An 8,601-nucleotide genomic window follows, 5' to 3' on the forward strand; every position below is an offset into this window, starting at 1 on the left:
AAGTCACATCAAGCGAGCCTAAGCCACAACCTGCCATACTAGATTCAGAGTTGTAGCCAGAAACAAAAATGCCCCTGAGCATGCCTTCAGTTGGTAATCTGGGACACTTCCTCTAGCAGAAGACTTCAACTTCTTGCCAGTTTCGGAAGAATTCCAGGAATAGAATTGGGGACACTTCCTCTAGCAGAAGACTTCAACTTCTTGCCAGTTTTGGAAGAGTTCTAGGAATTGCATTAAGCATTCCAGAGTTTTTGGTCATCCTTAAACCATCACAGGTTGAGACTTCCCTTTTCAGATTGAAGTTCTCCCTTTTATGTGGGGTGAGACCTCCCTTTCATGGTTGAAGGTTTCCCTCTTTGAAACAATAGGAGCACTTCCTCTAGCAGAAGACTTCATCTTCTTGACATTTTTGGAAGAGTTCCGGGAACTTCACTAAGCGTTCCAATGTTGGTGGTCATCCTTAAACCACCACCCTTTATAACAACATTTCAGAGAGCACATTCAACCTAGTGTTGCCATGCATTTTTGCACATTTTGTATTACAGCTTTCTTCTTGGACTCATACATAACCCTTCGGATTAAGGGGGGGAATGTTGGACACCTAATCCTCAATGGGTTAGTGTGGAAGCCGAATAGACAAAAGGAGTCTAAGAGACCCTGGGATGTGAAACCCAACGGTCAAACAATGTACTATAAATGTATATCAGTTGTTAATAAAAGATGTATTCTCATGTTTTATCCTTCAGAGTATGTTGTTGTCCATGTGTGTTTAATAGTTTCATTGTTTCTGTTTCATCCAAGGTTAATCTTAATTACTAAATAATGACAGAGGAGCTATCTGAGAAGGTGGAATGGGAGAAGCAAGGAATAACAGAAAAAGAAAAAGAAAGGATTTTACAGATGAGCAACTTTTAGGGCACATAAAGAAAGAATGGGTTTTCTCTAAAGAAGACTTTCCACCTTCTCCTCCTGATCATCAAAGGATGTTGGTTTTGTTATCAGGTTTTTGTGTGTTGAAGGGGATAGTTTGTGAGCATTCACAACTCTTTCACATCAAGTATTATGGAAATTTTGACAAGTAACTAGGAAGGTACCTCCGGGATGATTTGTTTGACCAAGTAATGCTTTTTCTTCATGTATTTTTCTTCTTCCATAGCTTTCTCTTGCTATCTTGTTGACCTTGCATTTACACAGTAATAATTGGAAAATTTTGATGTAACAACATATAAAAAACATGCAAAATCGTTGTTGTTTTTGTAGTGAACCCTCAGAAGCACATGTTCTTTGCTATACACATCATCAAGGTAGCCTCACGATATCGGTAAGACAATTACTGTTACTATTGACATTACCCGAAGAATGTGAAGGGGAAATATGGATGTGGCATAGGTGCTTAAAATGTGCATGGAAAGATGGATTTCCAGAAGCAACTCGACGAGTCGTCATGTCTAATGTTGCATGGGGTTTATCCTTTTGAAAAATCTTAGAGCTTAGTTTCTCTAATCATATTGCAGCAAGTAGAGTTGCAAGATGTGGTCATTCATTACATTGAGACTGTATTTTCTTTTATGGGTATTCCATTGAATTCGATTGCTTTATATTTTGCAAGCAATTTTCATGTTATTTTTTTATTTTGACCTTGTGATATCTTACATAATTTATGTAGCTCTTTATTTTTTCCAGAGTACCCATAATTGTGTATGATAATTAATGACTATTCCATACTAATCTCTTGGACCTACATTGTTCCCAAATTCAATGTGACAGGTTTGGTAGTATGATTGCATGTTTCCAATATTCCTCCATCAATATTCTACCTCTGCATTTGCCACCTTCAAAATTAGGGTTCCATGATCTGCATCAACAAGATTGGCTCATAAAGGAAGTTGAAAAGGTACTTTATGATACAAATTGTACATATGGGTAGATGTTTGTTAATTAATATATGCCTATCATACATATGGTGTAGGACCCCCCAAATCCAAACTAATGTGCATTTTGATGCAAATGAACAGGTTGCAGATAAAGTGGGAATGTTGTTTAGAGAGGTTTTTAATTTGCTCAAACATAAAATCGCCACATCTGGATCCTTTTATTATGGTATTAAGGTTCTTGAATCAAGGAGGAAAATTGCAGAGCTTGAAGGAATGTTGTATAAATAGAGAGTTGAATTTGAGGTGATATTATAGATGTATATAAAGGTTGTTTAGTGTACTTTAGGTTGTCTAATATTTCCATATTTGTTTATAGAAATTTCTTAGTTGGAAATCATTTCTTCATAGGGTTCATTCTTTTGATGCAATCTATCAAATTCAAATAGGGTTTGTTGCAAGAGGCCATCATTAGTGTTGGGCACATTGGAACTTGGAAGACCTGTTGCTAATATTTCAAAGCTAAACAATATAAGGTGTCTTCTTCTTTATGAAGCCTATGAATAGGATCACCATCTTTTCCATTTATGTTCATCTCTTAGAGTGAAAAACTCTCTTTCCAAATTGGAATCTAGTCCACTGGAGGATTTTAAGACTCCATACAAGGAATATGATTCCAGCATAAATGAAAAAGTTGGATACCATCAGGGTACAGTCAAGGATAGTATGCTAGTGGTGGTTTTGACATTCTAATGACAAAGGACACATGCTCCATGGTTGATGGAAATTGTTTGACAAAGTTATATGTTTTGAGAATCTTTATTTCAAAGATATCCAAGCTTGCGACAAGCAAGTTTTAAATAATGGATCTGGGAAACTTTCCATGATTAGTAATGTGGGAAATTCCTACGTGTGTGACCATTTAGAGGGAATTGGGACTGTGAATGGAAAATTAAATCAAGGCATGGAAATTATTAAATTGGCAGAAGGTAAAACAACCTAGAGTATCTGGATGACATGGAAGGAGATCCAAACATTAGAGATTGATCCAATATAACTCATGGTACCATGTTTCATACTTTTGACATGGATAATGATGAATGCAATACCAACATGAATGTTTCTAAGGCAATGATCTTTGAATCAGTTGATAGTAGGGACAATACAAATGGTTTGGATGAAGATATGGCAACCTGTTGGAAACTATCAGAGCAGGATTCTCCTATCCTAGCTGATTTTTCAAATACATTAGATGCAACATGGACAGGTGAATGCCGATTAGTAAAATCTTAGGATGTATATGTGACATCACAAAGGCAAGAAGTTGGTTCTGCCACTTTGTCTACTAGTGCTAGTGGCAGTGAATCTGTAGACAAAAAATATTTTAATCCAGTTCAACAAATTGCAATAGGAGACAAGATGATGTCTGAATCTGCCTAAAACATGCATGATAAAGGTGGAATAGAGGTGCCTAAGAAAATCATCCCTCCCTCACCAGTAAAATAATTAAATCTATCAGAAGAGTTTGGAAGTTTCATTGGGGCTCCTATGTCAAACTTACCAAAAGGTTGTAGCAAGAGTTTACAAGAAAATTTATTGGGGTGTGCTAGAGTTGACTCTCAGAGAAGCTATAGTCCTATGTTTGTCTCATCTGTTAGTCATCTGGGTAGTAATGGAGTGGGTAAGTTGCATTTACCAATTGGTGTCAATGATATGGTTACTTTTGTTTATAATGATGAGCCAACAAGCATAATAACTTATGCACTAAGATCGCAAGAATATCAAACTTGCCTATATGACAAGGTACCTGATAGTGAGAATCAAAAGGAAATAGACAGGGATAAAGCAAAGGAATGTGCAAATTTATTTGGTATGGGTGGAGGTTTTTCAAATCCACTTTAGCTGTCAGATGGTTCCTTAGACTTGAGTAAAGTTCTTTCTAAAGAGATAAGTTCAGGATATGAGGATATTTACACATATGGCTCTAAAGGGAATGGGGGTTTAGATTCATCACTATATAGAAAAGACACATGCAAAAATATCCTTTCATGATGAGGGTCCTCCCAGAAAAGTTAAGTACTTGGTAACCTGTTATTATGCAAAACAATTTGATTCCCTTAGGAAAACGTGTTTTCCAACAAAGATGGACTTTAGATTGTCACTAAATTTCTGCAAGAAATGGGGACCTCAAGGAAGAAAGAGCAATGTGTTTTTTACAAAATCCTTGGATGAAATATTTATTATTAAGAGAGTCACCAGGACATAATTGGAGTCTTTTATGATTTTTTTGTCAAAATATTTCAAATGTCTGTATGAATCATTATGTTCTGGAAGCTCCACATGTTTGGCAAAGATCCTTGGTATTTATTAGGTTGGATACTCATATTATTGTTTATTCTATATTTGACAATTACCTTTTGTAGACTCCTAGAGAGTTTACCATGCTTTGTTTCCTTCATTGTGTGTGTGCATGTTACATAATGTGCTTATCTTTCAAGTCACTATAGAGAATGCAAAAGGTGGCAAAGAGATGAGGATGAATTGATGGTAATGGAAAATTTGATGTTTGTAAGAAATGTAACACGAGTTTATGATCTCAAAGGTTCCGGCTTCTCCCATTACAATACATATTCATGAGGAAACAACAAAGTTTTTTTGTACTAGAATCTCTTAAAGACCATGACAACTGCTCCAATATTTCTTGAGAATAAAGCTAAGCGCCTTTTGGAGAGAGAATTCTGGAATGATACTTCCTTTCTTGTGGTAAATATAGTTTTCATTTTTCTTAATCAAACATAATTGTAATCTTAGTTTCAATTTTTTGTTAAGTTAGTCAATTATCATGATTGTGTGCAATGTGTGTTTGTAGTCAATTGATGTAATGGATTATTCATTAATTTTCGAAGTTGATGAAGAGCGTCGTGAGATGGTTTAGGTAAGACTAGACTCATAGAATGCTTAGTTTTGGTAAAATACACTGATACATTTTCTTTGAAATATATTTTCTCATATTTGATTTTCCATTTTAGGTAACATTATTAATAATTGCTGCTTGGGTCAGAGCATGTATCTATCAACGTTTCAGATGAATATACTAACTTTTTTTTTCTTTGTTTCAAATTTCAATACATGAAGTTTAGTTTACATTGGTGATAAAGCCAAAATTTCTTTGTATGATGTTTTTTATGCAACGAAGTTGCCTAATTATGATAACCTAATGATTGCGACGATATTACAATTAACAAACTGAACATTATTTACGAGAGGTATATTCTCTTGATATTACACTTTTATGATAGGACCAACCAACGAGTATTGGCAGTCAAAGCTTTCATTATTTGTGATCATCATTTATGTGAATAGGTCGTGGGTTCCTTGATTTAAAGGGTTAGGAGAAGCTCATTTTAAGTTCATCATGTGGATCTAGCTATTAGCTGAAGTAAAATGTGCCCATCTTCTTTTTCTTTTCCTTTTAATTCTTTTGATAATCTCTTCTAGTTGAATATTGTCTTTATTTTTCTAGTCCAATTATCTTCAATGCTCTAGTATTGAACTTGTTTTATGCCATGAATAAATAACTCTGGTTGATTTTAAAATGCCTCCTTGACTTATTTTTTCCAGCCAACTAAAGTTAAGTGTATTAACGCCATTTTCTGAACTCAAAAGGTTTCTAAATTCATCATTTAAGGTGATATGATTTTGTTTGTCCTTGATGAGAAGTATAAAGAAGTTTTATTTCACATTGTTATCCTTTTAATGGTTAGTAAATTGTAAGTAAGTTTTGATTTCTTATTTTTTACCATTACGGTAGATTGGGCTTTTGGTCTTTACGCTCACTTTGGGTCCATGTTTTGCAGTGTTGCACTAGAATTATGCATGGTTGTTAGTTGGAGCTAATGGTTATCAAGAAACAATGTGAGGTTTAAACGTGCAGCTCCATTAGTGGGAACATATCCTGTCACAGTTCATTAGATTGGTGGTACTATGATTTTGGTCTTTATTCTCACCTTTTTGTCCATGTTTTGTAGTGAATAGAACTATGCATGGTTGTTAGTTAGAGATAATGGTTATCAAGAAACAGTTAGCTTTAAACACCCTTCCTCATTAATGGAAACATCTCTTGTCACAATTCATTAGATTGGTGGCACTACGGATATTTGACAATTGACAAATCCCAACATTGACCAATGTCACTTTAATGTACTATGCATGCCATCTCTGTTTAATGTACTTTAACATGTTCAAATTAGTAGATTTTGTTGCTGGTTATTATTTTTGTTATCATCTTTATTTTTCCCACTCTAATCCTATTCTTTATGGATGTTTTTTTTAATCCCCTAGATCTATTCTTGCAAGTCTAATTATTTAGATAGTGTTAGCTCAATGGAAGAGCATCTTATTTACAAGTAGGAGGTTCGTGGTTCGTTTCTATCATGCTCTGTTATTTAGATGGAATGATGATGATTAGTTTTTGGTAACAGAGATTCTTTTGACTATCACTAATGAGTTTATAGTGACATTTTCTACCCTCACCAAAATATGAAATGGTGACGGTCAATGAACAACACCATATATATTCATCAATAGTGATGACCGTGAAAAATCCATCACCATAGATCATTGATGTTCATATGAAAAGGTGACAGTAAATAAACATCACCACATATATATGCATTAATAGTGATGGCCATGAAAGGTCCATAACAATAAATTGTTGTTTTTCATATGAAACAGTGATGGTCACTATCCATCATTATATTCATCATTGGTGACGGACCTTGAATGTCACTACAACACCTATACTTTTGGTGATGCCACCATTGGTGATGTTCAATTTTTTGGTGACGGAGGCTAAGGTTTGCCACCATTGCTCATATGAAATGGTGACAATCACTATCTGTCATTATAAATCTTTATTGGTGACAGACCTTGAATGTCACCATAACACTTATACTTTTGGCGATGCCACCTATGGTAACGTTCAATTTTTGGTGACGAAGGCTCTTTTGACCATCACCAATAAGCTTATGATGACATTTTTTGACCCTCACCAATGAACTTTTTTGTTGTAGTGTAACCAATAATACGTGGGTGATGCCTTTTTAAGAATCAAACATTGATGGGAGTTCAAGTTGATTATGTTCCAACCACCTATAGATCTTAGACAGGTATTGTCTTGTTCTTTTGTTCTCCAGTCCCTCAGGTCCACCTTATTTAGTATAATTTCAAATTCAAACATTTAGGACCTACACTAATACTAGTTAAATGAATGAGAATAACTCAAATTTTTATATTAGGAAGTTTATTTATGTGGATGCTAATAATGAGATCCATGTATAGTAAATTATATTTGAGTAATATATTCTTAGTACCCAAACTAATAGTAATCTAGTGTCAGGAGCAACCCAAGTGATATCGTTGTTATGCATATCAATATTTAGAAAAGGAAACACATTCTCAAACATTTCTATCCAAACTTATGTATACCCTAGGTCACCGTATAAGTGAGAACCTTGGGTGGGTTTTACTTTGGAAAATTGAATTATTTAATTGAAATTTCATTTTAGGGATTTTATCCATGGGGTTAGTGATGTCAACTAGTGGAGGGTTTACAATAGAAATAGACCCTAAATACCTAAAATATTATTTATGGAATATACTTTTTAAATATGGATATCTTTTACTTTTTTAGGTGGGGATATAGGAATTGTGCTCACAGCTAATCATTATTTTGCATTATTCATGTAAGAGTTTTGTGTGCATTAATGTTTTCGCAATAGTTTAATACATGTCATGGGATGCCATTGTTGTTCTAGAATGGTGCATTAATGGAGGGAGAAAACACAATATCCATGTTCGAAGAGTGCAAAGCCTTGATTTAGTTAGTGAAGTTGAGACCATAATAGCCTTATGGGGAGAGTGTTGAGCCTATATTACACAATAACCTAGTGGGAAGAGTGTTGAGCCAAAATCACATGATATCCCTTGGGGCGAGTGTTGATACAATGAACAAGATCCTTTATCTACCCACTATTTAGTGAAGATGATTACCAATATCAGCGAAGTTAGGTCGATTTGAGAATGGACTCATGTTCTGCACAAGCATTGTGGATGACATTGGTTTACCTGAAAGTAGGATCATGCATTAATTTCATTGAACTAATGCTATTGCCAAGTTGAAAAAAAGGTGCAGTACAAGTTTCAATGTTGAAAATGCTAACCAATAATAAATGGGATGATGCCTTTGTAAGAGTCAAACATTGATGGGTGTTCAAGTTGATTTTGTTCTAGCCACCTATAGATCTCAGTCAAGTATTGTCTTGTGTTTTTGTTCTTCAGTCCCTCAGGTCCAACTTATTTAGTATCATTTCAAACATTTGTATAAACTCTACCAGTTGATAGGTACTCCAATAAGAAATTGAGCACAACAACAACACTTGCAGATTCAACATGTATGATTATAAAAGTTCACACGAGTCCTTCCTATTATCACATTTTACTTCTTTTGATGCATGTGAAAGAACCATTTAGGTTGACCCTAAGTACCACCAGTACAAATACTGAATTTACACCATATGCAAATACTAAACACTCTTAATGGAAAAATAATTTCCTTTTTTATTATTTGAAGCATCCATTGTATCTATATATTGTCCATAAACATAATTTTTTTAATAATGGTAGTGAAAAAACATCTTGCACAAAGAAAAAATTAGATCATACTATCAAG

General features: G+C 34.5%; 2 pseudogenes; both read left to right on the top strand.

Moving 5' to 3' along the window:
* The first annotated feature begins 851 nt into the window (after positions 1–851).
* LOC149206561 (1-phosphatidylinositol-3-phosphate 5-kinase FAB1B-like) lies at positions 852–2,162 on the top strand (annotated as a pseudogene).
* Positions 2,163–3,543: 1,381 nt separating this feature from the next.
* On the top strand, positions 3,544–4,806 carry LOC149206562 (1-phosphatidylinositol-3-phosphate 5-kinase FAB1A-like; annotated as a pseudogene).
* The last annotated feature ends 3,795 nt before the right edge of the window (positions 4,807–8,601 follow it).

This window comes from Pinus tabuliformis, chromosome 1_2, assembly GCF_031772625.1.
Source record: "Pinus tabuliformis cultivar Carrire ecotype Pingquan chromosome 1_2, CPIR1, whole genome shotgun sequence".
Taxonomy (NCBI): Eukaryota; Viridiplantae; Streptophyta; class Pinopsida; order Pinales; family Pinaceae; genus Pinus; species Pinus tabuliformis.